Consider the following 20,592-nt stretch of genomic DNA (forward strand, 5'->3'; position numbering starts at 1 on the left):
GGAACACCTGGGGGTACCAGAAACTCAAAATAAGTGTCAATAGCAACAGCAAAATAACCTGTTTGGCAATGGCAGAGAAGATTTGGCAAATGTTTTATGGGCGCAACCCACATACTCAGCGCTGCTGCTCATCCCACAAATGCATGTTCCTTACAAATGGGGCACCCTTTGAAAGGGAACTAAACAGGCTTTCCACCGGTATACGACTTATTGCCAAAAAGCATTGTTACCGCAGAGAAACAATCTACCAAACACAAATTTCGTTTGTGAAAAAAAAAGTTTAGTATTTTTCAATGTAAAACTATTTGTAAATCTCCTTCTATTTGTGTGGATACTTTTGAGACTGTTTTTCCGCCCTGTTGTGGTCACAAACAACTTGTGACTCAAATGACGATCCTAGTGCTCTCCAGTAGATGGCGGTAATGCAACACTTACGGATGCCAACCGCTGTTAAACTACACGAAGACTATGAAGAAGCCTTGTCAAATGTTTCAGAGACGGTTGGCAGAATCTACTTGACATTCCTCCCGGTAAATTGAAATTATTAGGACTTTGTCGTTAAATAAATTACATTTGTTTTCAGCATCACTGTTGCAGTGCATTTGCAGTTTGCTTTGTGTTGTTATGGCAGCAGTGAGTTCGCTACTTTTGGAGCGTGCTAACGTTCACGTTCTTGTACAGCTTGAACAGTGATGCTAACATAGCTCGTTATAGTCAGCCCTGTGACATGGGTTTTGCCTGGTCTTTTTATAGAATAGGCAGTCTGAAATGTTATTTAGCGCTGCTTAAACCAATCGGTAATCTCGGTCAATATTACTGTCTTTTAGTGGGCCCAATTGTAAAGCTGGTGAATAGATTTGGTATCATATGAAACTAGATGAATGACTGAAAAGATGGTCTTTATATGTGGGGATTTCCACTTGGATCTATTGAACGAAAACAAAAAATACAGACTTTATGGACATATTGTACAATCAAGTCCTATTCCTACCATCATAAAACCAACCAGAATAAAAAGGGACGGTGCTACATTAATAATGTTTTCAGCAATGACATAATGAACAGCAGTAAGTGGACTGCTTATTAATGATATTAGTGACCACCTCACTATTTTTGCAACTGTACAACATTTCTTTAAGAACAAGACCCATACAAATATTGATACTCACAAAGTCGCTCACTTGAGAACACCAGAAGCCATTAGGGTTTTTAAAGAGGCTTTAAATTCACAAAGCTGGAATAAGGTACTGTATATTCAAATAATGATCCAAACAAAGCTTATAACGAATTCCTGTCTACTCCCACCACCCTGTACTATTACCACTGTCCAAAATGAAGCATCAATGTGAAGAAAAGCCCTGGATCGCTAGGGGACTATAGTCTCTTCATTCCACTTCCGAGGTTACTCCGAGGCCGCAGGAAATTCCGCCAGATGCATGTCTTTTTGCCGATGTCCTTCCGCTTTCTTTGTGTTGGAATTCTAAACTCTGGTGGATATATGAGGACTATCGTTAACTGCTCCTCAGATCGCTGCAGGGTAAATCTGTCCAATCAGAGTTTTCTGTTGCACGACACAACTATTTTAACTATTTAAATATGGAACAAAGTCAACAGAAAGTAAGCATAAATAATATAGGAACAAAATAACAACTGTAGTCAGATACAATGGGAAGGAATATTAAATTATTATTAATATTAAAATTAAAATATTGGATCAACACAAAAGCAATATACAAGGTACATGGAAAAAGGCACAATCAGCTTATCCAAACCACTTCAAAAATAGTAAAATAAACATAACTACTTCAAAAGAGATTTTATGATTATTTTGTGAATGTTGGCTATAATCTAGCAAAGCATATTGTGGACCCAAAAGTGAAGGATGATATAGGTGATGATATAATCAACACTCATACCAAAACATTTCTGAAGAGAAATGGGGAAGAGGAGATAATTGAGGCAGTAAATACATTTAAAATAATAAAAATAAAAAAGTAAAAACTATTATAGAGAATATAGCACAAAAAAATGTTAACCTATATCTGTAACCAATCATTCCAAACAGGCATATTTACCAACCAAATGAAAATAGCAAAGATCATATCCATCTATAAAAATAGAGACATGCACTCCTTTTCAAATTACAGACCAATGTCTCTTCTGGATGAGATATTAAGATATTAGAAAAACTTTTTGTTCTAAGAATGGACCACTTCATATAAACCAACACATTTTTTGAATGACCACCAATATGGTTTCAGATCCAACCAATCCACTACAATGGCAGTTATGGAAGTAGTAAAGGAAATATCAACAGCAATAGAAAATGAAAAATTCACAGTAGGAGTATTTATGGACCAAAAAAACATTTGACACCATAGATCATGCCATATTGTTGACTAGAAAACTAGAAAAATATGGCGTTAGAGGCATAGCACACAAATTGCTTAGTAACTATATTGACAACAGACAGCAGTATGTGTTGTGATTGGGGGTTTTTGTTCTATTTTTCTAGTTCCTTTTTGTGTGTTTTCCACAGTGGCTCTGCCTTTTTTCTGTGTCTCCTGTGTTTTCCCCCCTCCTGCCTGCTACTGCCAGCTGACTACACACACCTGCTCGTCATTCCACCATCACCTCTCCCGCCATGCACACCTGCCAGCCATCTACAATCAAGCCCAGTATTTGAACCCCGGATCCACTCACTATGTGTTATAAGTTCTCGCTTCGAACAGTTGTAGACTTACTACTTAGACTTACGTTATACTGTACCTGTCCTTTCCTCTCCTTGTGTTTCTCCCCGCAGTCATCGGCTCCACACCTCGCTCCCACCTCCAATCAGCTGGCCTCACCGTTCGGTCCCCATCTCACAGCTCTCTGTTCTACCCTGCCTCCGCTCCAGCCATCCCCTTTTCAACTCACCTGTTCCCCGGACTCCAGTGCCTCCTCCTCAGTTCCCTCAGCCCCAGTTTCCCCGCACTCCCTGAGTTCCCTCGTCATCCTATCCCAGTGAGTCCCTTGCCATCCCATCCCAGTGCGCTCCCTTGCAATCCTGTCCCAGTAAACTCCCTCACCATCCTATCCCAGTCCCAGAGCCCTCACTCCTGTCCTTGGTGTCCTCCTCCCCTCAACTCCTTCCCCATTTTTTTGTTAATAAACCTATTTTGTTGTTGAGCCAACACAAGGTTACGTGTAACATTCAACAAGGAGCCCAGGCCATCCATAAAGAACTCTAGAGGCAGAAACAGACATTTGCCCATTTAGAATAGCGCCTACTTGTATCATGGCCAGCAAAAAACTGAAATAGTGTGGACTTAGTGCCACTTGGAGCGGTTCTCAAAGTGTGGGGCGCGCCCCACTGGTGGGGAATAGAGACCTGACAGGTGGGGCGCGCCAGACGGGAGGAAATTTTCGTTTTTATGCCTTTATATCTTTATCCAGAAATCCCAACTGTTCCGGAAGTTCCGGGAGTCTCCCGCATATTGATAGCGGCTCCTTGACGCCCGCAAATGTAATCCAATCTCCCGGAATCTAGAGCAAGACCTCCACTAGACCAAGACTGTATGGCTGCAGCCTGGAGCGTCCCATGCCGACCCGTCTCATGCCATCCCGCCTGGTGCCGTCCCCGAGCTTCTACTTTTCAAAATTAAAGCTGGCGTCTGGAATAAAATACTTTACTACTTTATTACTAATACATATAATTCTGCCAAAAAAAGATGCCAAAAAATCCACAGCAATCTCTATCCCCACAGCCGCTCTGCTGCTGCGCTGGCTGCACGCATCTGTTCACAACGCTGCCTGTCGGAACATTCTGCTTAACGTGAAAAAGCTTAACGTGGTTTAATGTACCTCAACAACGATCAATGATCACCAAATGTATTATGGCCATATCTTGTAATTAACACTTAAGCCTGTCAAAAGAACTAAACCGAAATCCAACGATTATAATTTATCTTACATTAACATTTTCTTCTTTATTGGCGTCTATGACGAGGAAAAAGCTTGTAAGCTTGTGTGGTAATCATTGATCACTGATCAATGGTTACCACACAAGCTTTCTCATATTGCTCCTCATAACCACTGAAAACTGTCAAAAAATCTAACCAGAAATGTGCTGATGATTGATGGTTGTTTAGGTACATTAAACCACGTTAAGCTTTTTCACGTTAGGACTAAAGCCCATGAGAACCGTTGGGAGTCAACCCACAGTCGCTCCACTGCCCTGCTGAAAATGTGAAGCAGAAACGCGTCAGATGTAAGATAACGTCCATAATAATAGGACTTTGGGTTCGATTTTTTGATAGTTTTCAGTGGTTATGAGGAGCAATATGAGAGAGAAATTTGGTTATCATCGATCATTGTTTACGTACATTAAACCACGTTTTTATTCATTAGTAAGCTACAGGATAGCGTCTTTCAAACGTGACCTGCGCGAAAGAGAAAAAAAAAAAAAATATGCGTAAGTCGTCATTGTACCCAGCACTTCTGGAAATGTACTTCCAAATGCGTCTCTGTCCCCATCACATTTCAAACCAAACTGACGCCCGTGGATTTACCCGTGAATCAATCTGGAAAATAATTCGATTTCGTATTTGACCCTCTGAATTTACCGTTGGATACGCTCCAGGCTGCAGCCATACCCGCCTCCACTAGACTAGAGAGTGACTGCACGTGTGTGTGTGTGTGTGTGTGTGTGTGTGTGTGTGTGAGAGCAAACCATCCTATAGCTGTGTTTTGCCGCTTATTAGACCGATCACCCCCGAAATTGTGCAATGCAAAACAGGCTCATTGCAGCCACTAATGCAGGGAGAATAGACCTGTCTTGCCAAATGGATTTCTCTTCTTTTCTTTTTTTAACAGATTGCAAAGTGGCACTTTTATTTATTTTCTATTTTTGAACTTGATACAAATTTTGACACAGCTGCACTTTTATTTTCTTTATTTTTGAACTTGCTGTTATTTGATGTAGATAGTTGTTACTTCAATAAATTGGAACATTTTAAGCTTGCTGCTTATTTTATTAGCATTGTGTTGGGGCGATAGGGGCAGGTGGGGCTTGAAAATTCCCCCTTGTCCAAAGTGGGGAATGACCGAAAAAGTTTGAGAACCACTCTAGACCTACCTGAGTGTGCGACCCTCTGGAGCTTAGGGTCAAATCCAACCATTTGGACAGCATCTGTACGAGCCAGAAAGAAGTTTACCACCCCACTGGCCAGAAAGCATTGTGGGTATCCAGGAACTGAGTGAAACTTTGCATTGGACTTCCTGTACAGGCAGCCCCCATCCTTCCTTATAGAGAAGAGAGAAATAAAACTGGTTCCCTTGTACTGTCCTGCCCAGCTAATAAGAAAAAGAGAAGAATACCCGGATGTAGTACTGATTCGGAGAAAATCTCCATTATGCCTCGGACCAGTCTATCTCGCCTATTTCGTCAATAAATTGACTTCTGAGACTTTTTTTTTATGCAAGAAACGTCTATGTAGAGCTTGACTATGGGCAGTGTTACAAAAATTGATATCTAATTGCAAATTTGTTCTGATGGTGTTGGTTCAGAAGCTCCAGTCTGACTTGACAGTCGGCGGGTGCTTGTCGGGGGTGCTGGCTTGCCGGTCAGCCTGTCGACCTTCACAGACTTGTGAGCTGGCTGAAGCTCTCTCAAGAGACCCGCAGACAAGAAGCGTTTATTTTCCCAATCGTTTGTTTAAATAATATAAATATCCATTATAAGATTAACTGGAACCTGTGGTTGTCTGCCTTTTCGGAGTTATAAAGCTCCACAAGTGATTGCGTGTCCGTAGGGCAGAGAGATACCTGTCTTTTTCGTTTATACATATGTTGATTTGATATTTCTGTTCATAATTTGTGTTTGTATTTGCTTAATTCACATAAAGATGTAAGAAATTAAGTTTCAGTTTCTTAAATTTTCAGCATCTTATACAGTAAACAAACAAAATGCAAATCTCAAGTTATATTTTTTTATTTGCAATAAATGGTGTGAGTTATTTTTTTTTGCCCAGCGCTTTAAGAGCTTGTTCAAAGGCTCAGCCTGACCTAGCATACAGCAGAAACAATTTAACTTTTCATACTAAATACTAATGAACGCAGTATGCAGTAGATACTGCCTACTGCAGTCGTCTGCAGTATGTAGTAGGCGATTTCAAAAATGGCCTACCTCTTTACACAGTTACATATTCCTTTTTTTTACTTTTCTTTGTTCTCCTTCTTTCCTTTTCATTAATATCAAAAAGTTCATGACAGGTTCAAATTGTTTCACTTTACTTGAGGTCAAGGAAAATTATTCATGACACAATTATAATGCTCTCATGGCAGCCAATGTAAAAACAAACCTCTTAATGACATTTTAATGTAATGTTAACACATAAAGATAAATAGTTTATTAAAGTCTGATAATTGGGCCTGTGATGACATATTTATGACAGGTTATGTTGTCTAGGTTAATGTCAAGTTGTCGTTACAAAGACATCGACAGGTTGTACTGTCTTGTTTAATGTCAAGTGTCATAACACAGAGATGGTTGTCTTCATTAAGTCAAGTTGTCGTGACAAAGACATCTCGGACAATGCTAGCTTTGCATTAAAAGTGTTGTAATCCATAATTTAGCGAATGACACTTAATGACAAAGTCATGAACACTTAAAATGACTCCTTCATGTTCATGACAGATGTCATGCCATAATAATGACAGTGTCATGTCAGTCTTACGACCACCCCTTAAAATAAAGTGTTACCGTTGTTTTTATCTAACGTTTAACCAGTCAATTAATTTGCTAAAAAAAACACATTCACATATATTTCCTTTTGGGTGGAGTGACGTGTGAAGTTAGATGTTGTGGTGGTCGTATCTGTGATTTCTTGTAGTCAGTGCATAATCATCTCCATCTCTCTTCAGGCTCTATACTCTCAAGAAATCTTCTCGAAATCGGTGTCCCTACTTTCTGAAAAAAACAAACACTGCATTCTTTCGAATTATCTTCCGGCAGACGGATGCGTTAGCTACTAGCCCTCCTCAGCCATCTCAATTATGCTGTATGCTTAATTCCTTTCTACCATTCTGGTGACAGCCCTCTCTTCGGGGCATTATAGGTCTGATGATGCATGTAAAAAAAAAAAAAGGGAGGAGAGGGAGGAGACTGAGAGAAATAGGGGGAAAAAACTTGAGTTTCTCTGAGTCTCCTCCCTCTCAGAGGGGAGGAGAAACTCATTTCCTCATTCATTCATTCAGTCTGTATTAGGCGCATTTGAATGCAGTTTTATCTGCATGAATAAAAAAACGTATTGGTTTATATTTGGCAGATTATAAAACGTTTTTTTCTCAAACATGTCACGCTTGTGTTTGACGATCCCATTGATGAAAAAGCTGTATTAATTCACAGAGAGTTTACGTCGGTATCGAGTCCCGACTATAGATGTAGCCTATTTTCATTCCACACCGATTTGAGAGGTATTTTTTATCACAGTCCATCAGATATGTAGATACCTTATCCGTCCTCATATCACTAACATCAACCATCGTGGACAGGCTTTAACATCCCAGCAGATTCTTTGTATCGCATTACGTTTTTTGCAAACAGCAGTTTTCTTAACAACAGTGTAGTGGATCATACTGTAATAGTAGGCTAAGCGCACTGTATGCAGAGCAATCAGAAAAGTGTGACTCGCGCTCTGAAACATAGCCTATTTTAAACTTTTTGTAGTGTTCCCTGGAAGTAGAGCCATTAAAAAGAAATACATCATTATACATTATAGTTCTGTTAATGATCATGGTGCTGCAGCCCCAGAATGGCATTAGTATAGTTTACTTTTTCGCCGCAGGATTGCACCTAAATGAAATTATAGGTGTAGGCCTAATACAATTCCAGTTTTCACCAGTAATATATAAGTTAACTGTGATTAAATATGAAATTAATACACTGTGAATTGTACGCATTGACTCGAGCAGCAATTTTCTCCACACCAATTCTTTCGCCGCAGCCGGGCCGCTGTCTTGCTTTTTAACGAAACACACACATTTCAAACTTCGTTCAAGATGAGTATTTCCAACGACCCTTTGTTTGTTTGTGGTAGTTACCATGGTGAATCGTAGAATCATGGCTCCATTCATACTGCCTTTTGTGCACGCGCGTAACCCTGAGTGAACATACTCCGAGTTGATTGAACCAACTCATATCAGCTGTTCTGGAACTGAAAACTCAGAGTTTCCCAATTCAGGGTAAATCAACTCAGACATCAGGGTTAGACTCAGAGTTTGTTAAACCTCCTACCTTGAACGGGCCTCAGAGGTTGTTGTTTCAGGAAGTGTAACCCTGATGTCTGAGTTGATTTACCCAGAAATGGGAAACTCTGAGTTTTCAGTTTCAGAACAGCTAATATGAGTTGGTTCAATCAACTCGGAGTATGTTCACGCGCGTGCACCACCACAATAAAAAGCAGCATGAATGGAGCCATGATACTACGATTCACCATGGTAACAACCTCAAACAAACGGTTCGGTGGAAATACTCATGCGCACAAACAGCGAGTTTGAACATGCATTTTGTTAAAAAAGCAAGACAGTGGCTGCTGCTGCAAAAGAGAGAGAATTGGTGTGGTAGAAAATTGCTGCTCGAGTCAATGCGTAAGCATTAACAGTGTATTAATTTAATATTTAATCAAAGTTAATTTATAATATTACTGGTGAAAACTGGAATTGTAGGCTGCAGCACCATGACGATTAACAGAACTATAATGTATAATCATTTATTTCTTTTTAATGGCTCTCACTGGTTTGTGTCCAGGGAACACTACAAAAACGTTTAAAAAACGTTTCAGAGCAAGTCACACTTTTCTGACGGCTCTGCATACAGTGGCTTTACTATTACAGTAGGCTATGATCCGCATTACCAATGTTATAAAGAAAACTGCCGTTTGCAAAAAAATGCAATGCAACACAAAGAATCTGCTTGGATGTTAAAGCCTGTACACGATGGTTGATTTTAGTGATATGAGGACGGATAAGGTATCTACATATCTAATGAACTGTGATAAAAAAATACCTCTCAAATCGGTTATGTGGAAATGAAAATACATCTAGTCGGGACTAAATATCATCTCCCGACATAAACTCTCTGTGAAGTAATACATCTTTTTCATCAACGGGATCGTCGACAAAAGGACATGACATGTTTGAAAAAAACGTTTTATAATCTGCCTAAAATAAGACAATATGTTTTTACTATATATTTCTTTAATGTATTTCCTGCTATGATATGTAATAATAATTATAATAATAACAGTAATGATAATAAACCAAAAGTTTTTGCCTTTTAAATCCTCAACCAGTCATCATCAAATATTCATTTCATAATGACTGGCAGCTGTATTCACTTGAAGATGAGTTTATCTAAGTCTTATGCTACCAAACTGCCTTCTTTTCTTTTGATGATTATAGCTTTAAATGAACAATATGACAAGTTTTTCCTCATTTATGATTGAAGTGTCTCTTGTGTATTTTGCCAAATATTTCTTCTATAGATTGGAACTGTTTCCCAATCAGAAGCGTCACACAGCCGAGATGAATTCAAAAGTGAGGGCCCTCATTTTCCTGCTGTGTGTGACTGCTATCTGTGTGTCTTGGAGAGGATATACAGTGCCTTGCGAAAGTATTCGGCCCCCTTGAACTTTTCGACCTTTTGCCACATTTCAGGCTTCAAACATAAAGATATAAAACTGTAATTTTTTGTGAAGAATCAACAACAAGTGGGACACAATCATGAAGTGGAACGAAATTTATTGGATATTTCAAACTTTTTTAAGGAATAAAAAACTGAAAAATTGGGCGTGCAAAATTATTCAGCCCCTTTACTTTCAGTGCAGAAAACTCTCTCCAGAAGTTCAGTGAGGATCTCTGAATAATCCAATGTTGACCTAAATGACTAATGATGATTACACACAGCTGGATTCTATTTATCACGTCTCCGTATAAATGCACCTGCTCTGTGATAGTCTCAGAGGTCCGTTTAAAGCGCAGAGAGCATCATGAAGAACAAGGAACACACCAGGCAGGTCCGAGATACTGTTGTGGAGAAGTTTAAAGCCGGATTTGGAAACAAAAAGATTTCCCAAGCTTTAAACATCCCAAGGAGCACTGTGCAAGCAATAATATTGAAATGGAAGGAGTATCAGACCACTGCAAATCTACGAAGACCAGGCCATCCCTCTAAACTTTCAGCTCATACAAGGAGAAGACTGATCAGAGATGCAGCCAAGAGGCCCATGATCACTCTGGATGAACTGCGGAGATCTACAGCTGAGGTGGGAGACTCTGACCATAGGACAACAATCAGTCGTATACTGCACAAATCTGGCCTTTATAGAAGAGTGGCAAGAAGAAAGCCATTTCTTAAAGATATCCATAAAAAGTGTCGTTTAAAGTTTGCCACAAGCCACCTGGGAGACCAAACATGTGGAAGAAGGTGCTCTGGTCAGATGAAACCAAAATCGAACTTTTTGGCAACAATGCAAAACGTTATGTTTGGCGTAAAAGCAACGCAGCTCATCACCCTGAACACACCATCCCCACTGTCAAACATGGTGGTGGCAGCATCATGGTTTGGGCCTGCTTTTCTTCAGCAGGGACAGGGAAGATGGTTAAAATTGATGGGAAGATGGATGGAGCCAAATACAGGACCATTCTGGAAGAAAACCTGATGGAGTCTGCAAAAGACCTGAGACTGGCGGAGATGTATGTTCTTCCAACAAGACAATGATCCAAAACATAAAGCAAAATCTACAATGGAATGGTTCACAAATAAACATATCCAGGTGTTAGAATGGCCAAGTCAAAGTCCAGACCTGAATCCAATCGAGAATCTGTGGAAAGAACTGAAAACTGCTGTTCACAAACGCTCTCCATCCAACCTCACTGAGCTCGAGCTGTTTTGCAAGGAGGAATGGGTAAAAATGTCACTCTCGATGTGCAAAACTGATAGAGACATACCCCGCGGACTTACAGCTGTAATCGCAGCAAAAGGTGGCGCTACAAAGTATTAACTTAAGGGGGCAATAATTTTGCACGCCCAATATTTCAGTTTTTTATTTGTTTAAAAGGTTTAGAAATATCCAATAAATTTCGTTCCACTTCATGATGGTGTCCCACTTGTTGTTGATTCTTCACAAAAAATTACAGTTTTATATCTTTATGTTTGAGGCCTGAAATGTGGCAAAAGGTCGAAAAGTTCAAGGGGGCCAAATACTTTCGCAAGGCACTGTATGTCATTCTCCCTGCCTCATAATAAAAGACCCTGTGCTTGTGAGCGATGTTTATCTTAAGATGATCCGTGGTTTATGAAGCATTTCAACAAATCTGACAAAACAAAACCATTATTGTCAGCAAACTACAATATCTCAGAGGAAGTTTTCAACTGGTGGAAGGTACGTTGTTAACTTGCAAGAAAACACTCTCTCAACCTGCACTTCAGATCAGGGAATAAAATATAATCAATAGCCATCATCACTGCGGTGACAACGCCTGCCAATGTGTTTTTAACAATCCATTTGTTTGATCTGCCTGACAGCGCTTACAGGGTGCAAAGGGCAACTTCAGTAACTTCAGAGGAAAAGTGGAGAGGCTGTTTCTGACGGTCCCACCCAGTCCAGAAGTTCTAGAATCCAGTCCTGACCGCTGCAGGACTTGTGCTGTGGTGGGGAATTCTGGTAATTTTAGGAGATCACATTATGGACCTCTCATAGATTTCCAAGACATCATCATAAGGTAAATCCTCGATTGAAAGAAAGATATTTTCTTCTATTAGTGTTTTTGGTCACAATTATTTGAGTCAGTGGGACACAAATCAAATTCAATTCATCAATGTCAGAAACTAAAATTCAAGCAGTCCTCTGCTGTATTTCTGCCAATGACAGTGACATATGAAATATATCCCTCTGCACTATTTAGAGTGAACGCTGGTCAAATCAAAGGCTATGAAGCAGATGTTGGGACCAGAACAACTCATCGTGTCATGTATCCAGAGAGTTCTGTGGATTTAGACAACACCATTCATCTTGTGCTGGCTCCATTTAAGACGGTTGATTTTGACTGGCTCACAGGGGCCCTCACCACAGGATTCAACGGAAGGTGAGTCAAATTTGTATGGACTATGTGATCATTTGGCCCTTGCAGACAAACCCAGCACCGTTCAGCTGTAACATACCATGATGGTGTAGAAGAGAAGACAAATGAATAGGGAGAGAACCCCAGCAACATGTACAAACATCAATGTTGAAAATCAGATGAGTGGATTGTGGAGTGCATTCAGCATAATGAAAAATAGCACAATACTGCAGCATTACTTTACAAGACACCTTGACAAAGAAATGTGCTTTTCTCCCAGTATGACAATGTTACACCTCTGCCTAGAAATAAATTTGGATACATTCTTAATCGGCTGATGTGTTTTTAACACTCCCTCCACCTCTGAGAGGAAACGTTCATACAACATTTGGCCAGTTTGAATGAGGCCATAAAATAATATTAAATAATAACAATTAAGACTCATTCATTTATAACTCACACTACTTTGTGGGGTGGGGTGGGCTTGTTGGGTGTGTGTGCAACACATCCTTATACCTAAACGACAGAAACTCAAGTTTTATACAGGGTTCTGATGTTTCTCTCAGTATTTAAAGGAAGGTTAGTAGTAGGTAACTGTAGAAGAACATGAAGGGCTTCCTCAGCTGCAGTATATTCTTGCTTGTTTTTGCACGTGTATGTAAATCTCCTGGGTTTGCTAGGCAGATGCTACTTCTGAAAGATTATTTGCATGTGTTAATGACTGGAAGACACATTATACAATTGTGTGTTTACACTATAGATTGATTGATTGATTTTATTTGCCCATTTCATTATAAAATACAACTATGCACCATACATTAAAAACAAAACAAAGTCAGGATAACACAATAAAGCCCTGAGGCTTATTTCCATTGTGGTCCCTTGGGGGTGGGGGGTGAGCAAGTGGCAGCAGGTCAAGCATCAATAATCACAAACCATACATATATTAAATAGATACTTAAAACAATACAGTAATAAATCCTCATACTACGATTGGCATCTGAGCCATTTTTTCAGTGCCTGCTTAAAACCTCCTAAACTTCTGACCATTTTTAGATTTCCTGGCAACCTGTTCCACAGGCTTGTTGCTACATACAAAAGGACTCCTTACCTAAATTACTCTTAAATCTAGGAGGTACAAAATCAGTAGAGCTTCCCCTGGTGGAGTGGCTGTGAACATCTCTTACTCTGTTAAAATAATTGATTAAATATTTGGGGACAACCCCATACACAGTCCTATGTACCATGCACAGGTTTATGATTGTGACAAGTATAATACAAGTTAGGGATAAAAAGCTGTGCCAAAATGTCTTCTTGTTTACATTGGATAAATAAGGTTGTGGTAATGGTGCAGTACACTGTTAGCCTGACAAGCCAGACCCACATCAAGATCTTGGGTCTGGGAACTCACCATTAACAGGGCTCAATCCGAGGGTCGGGATAAATGGTTGTCTTTCAAATTCTCTCTGCACGCAATAGGATAGCGCTACAACCAGGCAGCGCAACTAAGAAGGTAGCAGAGCTAGTTGATAGATTAAAGGTGCAATATGTAATATTGTATGTAATATTGGCAGCTAGCGATTAAAATAGTTACTGCACTACCAATTCAAAATACTGGAGAGTCGTTTCCCACGCCCCCTCCTGCCCAGACTCGAAGTTCACGGGGGTTGCCAGGCTGAGACTGCAGCAACAATGTTGCTAGACGCTTTTCTCACATAGCCAGACATTACTTCACAGCACAGCAGAGTAGCTAACGTTAGATGCTAGTCTCACATAGCGAGACATTACTCCACAGCACAGCGGAGTCTTTTATATATGTCAATGAGCAGAGTAGCTAACGTAAGATGCTGGCTATATTGACTGTCATAAAAGCCCGTGCTCACGCGGAGCTCTGTAACCAACTAACAGACACACTTTTTCGGCTTAAAATTACAGTATGAACCGCTAAAAACACAACAACATCACCGTCCTCTCCACACGCCAGTCAGGCACACTTCCTCGGCTTAGAATTACAATACGAAACGCTAAAAATACCACTACCTTGCCGACGGAACACACTTCATTGGCTTAGAATTACGGCAACAATCGCTAAACACACTGCAAACTCACAGTCCTCTCTTCCCGATTTACAGCCCCCCTCTCGTGGCTTAAAATGACTCACCGTTGTCGGCTCCAGCCGCTTAACTACACGTTGTAAACAGCCATGGCCCGCTTGCCTGGTCCTCCCGGTAACGTTAGCAGTTAACAGGGTTAGCATGGCAGCGTTAGCCAGGCGTTTACTGGCTATGTCTCAATTGTTTTTGCAAGTAACCAACTCGGGTACTCTAGCTATATAATTCAATGTGAGTACACAAATGTTGAAATGGCATAAAATGCCCGTCCCTAGTGGCTGTGATAAATTAGCCTGAAGCTATGCTTACCTGTTTAGGAGGAAATAAGCCAATTCTGCGTCCTTTTGGGATCTAAGCGGTCTCCATCTTTCAAATGCATCTCCAATATTTACCAGGGGGTTGTTACGTCTCTGGTCACGCAACTGTTAGAAACATGCTGTTTTCTTTTTTTTAGGTCGGGTAGAATCTATCTACGTTGATCCTGTTCGTTTGTGTGCTGCTTTCATGGCTGTACTACCGTTACAGCTGTAGCGTGCTGGGCTTACATTTTTACAGGTATATCTGGCAACCCGGCCTGGCTGTCAAACTAGGCAGTTGATAACAACACACAGATCAAAACATAAACATAAATTCCGTCACGGAATGTAAATTTCAAAAAGAAAAAATACTGACATTAGCGTTGTTGTCAGAAAAGATAGTATTTCAGTTTAACATGTTTCCTTAATATGTGATGAGGCATTGGTGTCATTTTTGGATTTATTACAGTACAAATATTACATATTGGACCTTCAACTTTGGCCGTATCCGGTCGGCAAAACTCCGAACACATCTTCCTTTTTTAAGAATGTTTTCAGTGCCGTTCTTTGTTCTTTTTTCAAAGAAAAGCTTAAGGGCGTTTTCACACATGAAAGTCCGAACCAAGGTCCGTACCAAGGTTCATGTTTTGGTTACATTGTATACATTTGATCCGGTAAGTTATGGTTTCACACAGTTGCAGTTTTGCAAGCGCACTACAGATCTATACGTGACAAAACTACGTCCTGCCGTCATCACATACGTGAGCTGCGTCTCCAGATACTTAGAACTGATTGGTTTGTTGACGGGCTTCCCCGTCCTCTCGTATCCTCTCTCTGGGTCCGAGTTTAGGCTATTCAACTGACTGCTGCTCTCCCCTAGTGCCGCGGCTCTTTTTGTTTTGTTGTGATGTTGAGAAGCAAGACACGGGAACTTTCTTTCTGGAGCATTTATTCAGAGACAAACTGAAACCTACACTGTACATTTACTACCACTTAACAAATAAACTGCTGATGTATTCTCTGCTCTGATAGCCGACAGCTGTCTGCTCTGAGCGCATTTACGTTTTTTTTCTCCTCTCTACCTTCTCTCTCTCTCTCTCTCTCTCTCGCTAACCGAGCTATTCCTTAAAGGAGCTTCCCCGGTCTTGTAACACGAGGAGAGCCTGCCAGAGCTTCCTGTATTTGGTCCGAAAGTCCGAACCATCCAAAAAATGCTTTCACACTATCAACGAACCAGACCATGGTTCAGTTTGGTCCGGACCGAGACCACTTCTTTTTGTCGGACCAAAATTTGGTCTTTTGATCCGGACCGTGGTCCGGGGGAGGTTTCACACCTTTAATTTTGGTTCGGATCAAACTAAAAAGTCAGAAAGTCCGAACCAAACGAGGTATGTGTGAAAACGCCCTAACAGAGAGTCAGAACTAAACAGGGGGAAGCAGCATTAAGTTTTTATGCTCCACATATCTGGAACAAACTCCCAGAAAACTGCAGGTCCGCTGCAACTCTCAGTTCTTTTAAATCCAGGCTGAAGACCTATCTTTTTAATGTTGCCTTTCTTTAAATAACCTATTTTTAACTGCTCTTTCTTTAAAATTCTTCTACTGCACTGTACATTTTATTCTTGTCTTTTAATGATTTTAAATTGTTTTAAATTGTTTTGTAATTGCTCTTTACATTTTATTTTTTGTCTTTTAATGCTTTTAAATTGTTAATTGTTTTCTAACTGTTTTTTAATGTTTCATGTAAAGCACTTTGAATTTCCTTGTTGCTGAAATGTGCTATACAAATAAAGCTGCCTTGCCTTGCCTTTAACTCCAAGTCTTCCAGAAGACCGCTGTTCACAGCAGAAGCAGCCATAAGCCCGCCCACCGACTCTATACACGATGTGATTGGCCTGACTAAAGTTGGGTTTTTCCAGCAGTCAAGCCAACAGAGAGTGCCTAGACTCCCCTGGCTGCAAATTACTTATTGCTGCCGCTAGGGTGCGTCTAGATTTCTAGGCTAGTATACTGTGCCATTCACTGTATTTACTGATGTGATAACTGAACAAACATTTGACATAAGCTTGTGTCCAAAGCAAACTACAATAAGTGCTTTCAACCTCCACAGGAACAAGAGTTAGATGGCAGAAAAAAGTCTCATTAGCAGTAAATATACAAATGTCCTCAGTTCAGTGGTCCTCTATGTATTGTCTTTATAAACAGGTGCACAGATGATGTAATAATAAGATGTGTGCAGTCTTGAATACAGTTCTTACACATGAACTTGTTCTGGTTTATTGATCTGAACAGAAAACGGACACCCATTAAACACACACACACACACACACACACACACACACACACACAATAATGTCTGTATCTATTTGGAGATTTAAGTGTATTTTTATGAGTTGTAAAAATGATAAATGATGAGTAAAAAATGCTGATGAGAATCCCATTGACTGATGGATGAAAGAGTATAAATTTAGGCCTATCATCATAATATTTTGCTTTTTTACATCTGGCTGTAAAACGTGGAAGACATCATGACTCCACTGATGTGTGCAGTGGAGTCAGGGTACAGGAGTACACCCCTGGCAGCCTCTTCCCCAATCTGTGACTTCATTCAACTTTCTATTTTTGTAGTTTTAACAATTTGTAAATACAATGAGAAGAACAATACAGAACAATACTGAAAACGGGCGAATCTCAACAAAGCTGAGTTGCTTGCGTAAGCATCTCAAAATCCGGAACCTTAAGAGAACAGTCACGCCCCAACATTTACATACACAACTGACCTGAGATCAGGTAGTCTTCTGAATCTAGCTAGGTCACGCAGATCTCTGCTATTCCATTACAAAATTCACTTCTGAAACTTTTTTATGCGAGAAATCAACTATGTAAAGCTCAGATATGGGCCGTTTTACAAAAAATGGATGGCTAATTGCAAATTTTGTCCGACTGTGGGTCGGAATTACGCAGCCGGTGCTGCCTGGGTTGTTGCGCGCGCTCCGGCCTGCTGTGAGCTGCGTTACGGCTGGCAGCCATACCCGCCGCAGAGTCACCGGTAACACCGCTAATGGACCACTAAACGCCGCGGCTCTGACAGAGCTCCAGGGCCTGCAGCTCCCCTCTTCCTGCTAGCTAAAGGCCCGGTATGTGTGAGTGAGAGCGCGGTCAGCGAGCTTGTAACACCAGCAATCTGTTACCACAGGTTCCAGTTACTCTTTTAAATGTGTGTAATTATAATGTGTTGAGTTATTTAAACAAACAATTGGGGAAATAAACGCGTTGTCCGCGAGTCTCATTGATAGGCGCTTCGCGCTGGATGTAGCTCTATCAATGAGAGCTAGCTAGCCTCCTCTTAGAATTCCTCTGGAATTCACAAATATTCATTAACTTGAAATTGGACACCGTTGTTAGCTTTATAAGACCTTTAGTTAGATGTTGTGTAAGTGGCGTGACGAAATTCAAACTGTAATATAATCGAATTAAGGCGAAAAGGAAGCTAACTATCCGTGATTTGTAGCTAGGATTGAAGGGACAGTCACAGCTAACGAAACACCTAGCTAGTCTTCACAAATATTCATTAACTTGAAATTGGACACCGTTGTTAGCTTTATAAGACCTTTAGTTAGTTGTTGTGTGTGTAAGTGGCGTGACGAAATTCAAACTGTAATATAATCGAATTAAGGCGAAAAGGAAGCTAACTATCCGTGATTTGTAGCTAGGATTGAAGGGACAGTCACAGCTAACGAAACACCTAGCTAGTCTTCACAAATATTCATTAACTTGAAATCGGACACCGTTGTTAGCTTTATAAGACCTTTAGTTAGATTTTGTATAAGTGGCGTGACATGTGTGTAACATGAGGTAACAGATTGCTGGTGTAACAAGCTCGCTGACGGAGCTCTCACTCTCACACAACGGGCCATTTAGCTAGCAGGAAGAGAGGAGTTGAAGGCCCTGGAGCTCTGTCAGGGCAGCGGTGTTGGTAGTCCCTGCTGTGGGCTGCCGTGACGAAGCTCCAAGCACTCATAGCAGGCCGGGGTCTGTGAAGGAAGACAGGCCGGGGGCGGCGAGGCAGCACCGGCGGGCGGTGAGGCAGCACCAGCGGCTAAACTCCGACACACAGTCTTACCAAATTTGCAATTAGCCATCAATTTTCGTAAAACGGCCCATATTTGAGTTATATAGGTCGATTTCTCCGCTTAAAAAGTATCAGAAGTGAATTTAATAACGAAATAGCCCGATAAACAATGTATAACTTTGCAATGAGACCTGCTGTCGAGTCTCCCATGTGTTTCTATGTAGTTTGCTCAAACCAATCAGCGCGTAGCTCATTCTGAATATTCATCAGCATACCATATTTGGAAGAAAAGCTCTTGTTCCAAATAGAGCCATATTCACAGGGTAGTTAAGGGCCTAATAGAATATCATGCGGGCAATTTTCAGCCCAACCAATCTTACATACCCCATTAGGAGACCTTAAGGAACAGTGTAAAATACCTTATATAATCATTCTATCACCCCTTTAAGGCAACCGGTTCCACGTATTTTTATTCGGTTAATTAAAAGCAAAAATATTAAGTTTGTTTAATTTAACTAACTTATGTTACAGTAACACAATGATTGTTAATGCAGCTAATTAAAATGTTTTACTTCTGATCAACAAGACATATTTAAGCTTAACCAAATTAAGTCAGTTATGTTATAGTAACCTAAATAATATATGTACAGGCTACATATTTTAGATTTGTCAATTCAACATATATCTAATTTGTAGTCATTAAATAATACATTTACGTTCAGTTAATGAGAACATTAGGTTTTCATCTAATTTAAGTTTTACTATTTACTTTGACATAATTAAAGTTTGTCAACAGGTTCCACACAAATGAATTTGGTACACCCAACATAGTTTTCTTATTTCCTTTATTCACCAACAGTGTATAGAATTGCACCAAAATGTTACTGAATCACTACAGTAACATTGTATACAATAAAATAACATTTTAATGCATGTACACATTTGTAACACATGGAATTACAGCTAAAAATATTAGTCGATTGATGGATAGCAAATAATTCACACTTTAATAAATAACTTTTTACGGTTTAATAAATAATACTTTAAAAAAAATAGTCTCTCCATGTAACAGCCTTGCCACTGGAAACTTTATTTTAGATGTTAACAGTTAAACATCTACTTTCTGTTAAAGTAGCATTTCTTTAACAGCCCGGGTATATGAAAGATGGTATGATAATTCAACTTCCTTGCAGTTTGATTTTGATGCAGCTTAGTTTTAAAACATCCACAAAATGTCCATAGTTCTATATCAACCGTTTTTGCACAGCATGGTCTCTCAATTCTACATCACTTCTCTAGTAGTGACACTCAACTACCACTTTTCATGTATGGTAAGTTTTTCAAAAGTTTGCAAAGAAATTGGTTGTTTTCCTCAAGTGTAGTTTCTCTGCTCTATTTTCAAACAGGTAATATTTTTTTTCAGTTTCGGCCCAAAATATTTCTCCTGTTCTATGGAACATTCAGCATCGAAATCAGTGATTGTCTCATTCGTACAGTTGGTTCTTGAGCAGCTGTACCTTGGTTGAGAGTCTGCAAGCATCCATTTGAAGGAAGAACTTTTGAAGTACTTCAAAGAAGGCTTTCAGTCTGTTAGGATAACTGAGGGCACATGCAGAGGCAAAGTCTCCCAAGTCGTGCAGAACTTCAACACGCTGAATTACAATTCCAACATCGGCTGGAGGAGTGGCAGTATCACCTCCCTTAACATCAATGCTGTAGATACCAAAGGTGACTTCTCATGCTTCCTCTCAACAGCTGTACCATCGGCTTCCTTTACAGAGGAGAAAGAGCAATGAGAAAAACAATTAAATTAGAAAATGTTTTACCTCTGCAATTCAGATTTCCTATATATAATAGTGTTATTAGTATCACACCTTAAACAGTATGTGTAAAAATAATAAGATGAAGTAATGCTGGGTGATTGTAACAAACTAGAGATCATTTTTATCATTTACATTATTTAATAAACACTGACCAAGCACTTTATTAGGTAGGGCAATCTAATGCA

At 40.0% G+C, this 20,592-nt stretch overlaps 1 pseudogene; it reads left to right on the forward strand.

Annotated features, from left to right (window-relative positions):
- Positions 1–9,567: 9,567 nt before the first annotated feature.
- On the forward strand, positions 9,568–17,114 carry LOC120571780 (annotated as a pseudogene).
- Positions 17,115–20,592: the final 3,478 nt, after the last annotated feature.

This window comes from Perca fluviatilis, chromosome 13, assembly GCF_010015445.1.
Source record: "Perca fluviatilis chromosome 13, GENO_Pfluv_1.0, whole genome shotgun sequence".
Classification (NCBI taxonomy): domain Eukaryota; kingdom Metazoa; phylum Chordata; class Actinopteri; order Perciformes; family Percidae; genus Perca; species Perca fluviatilis.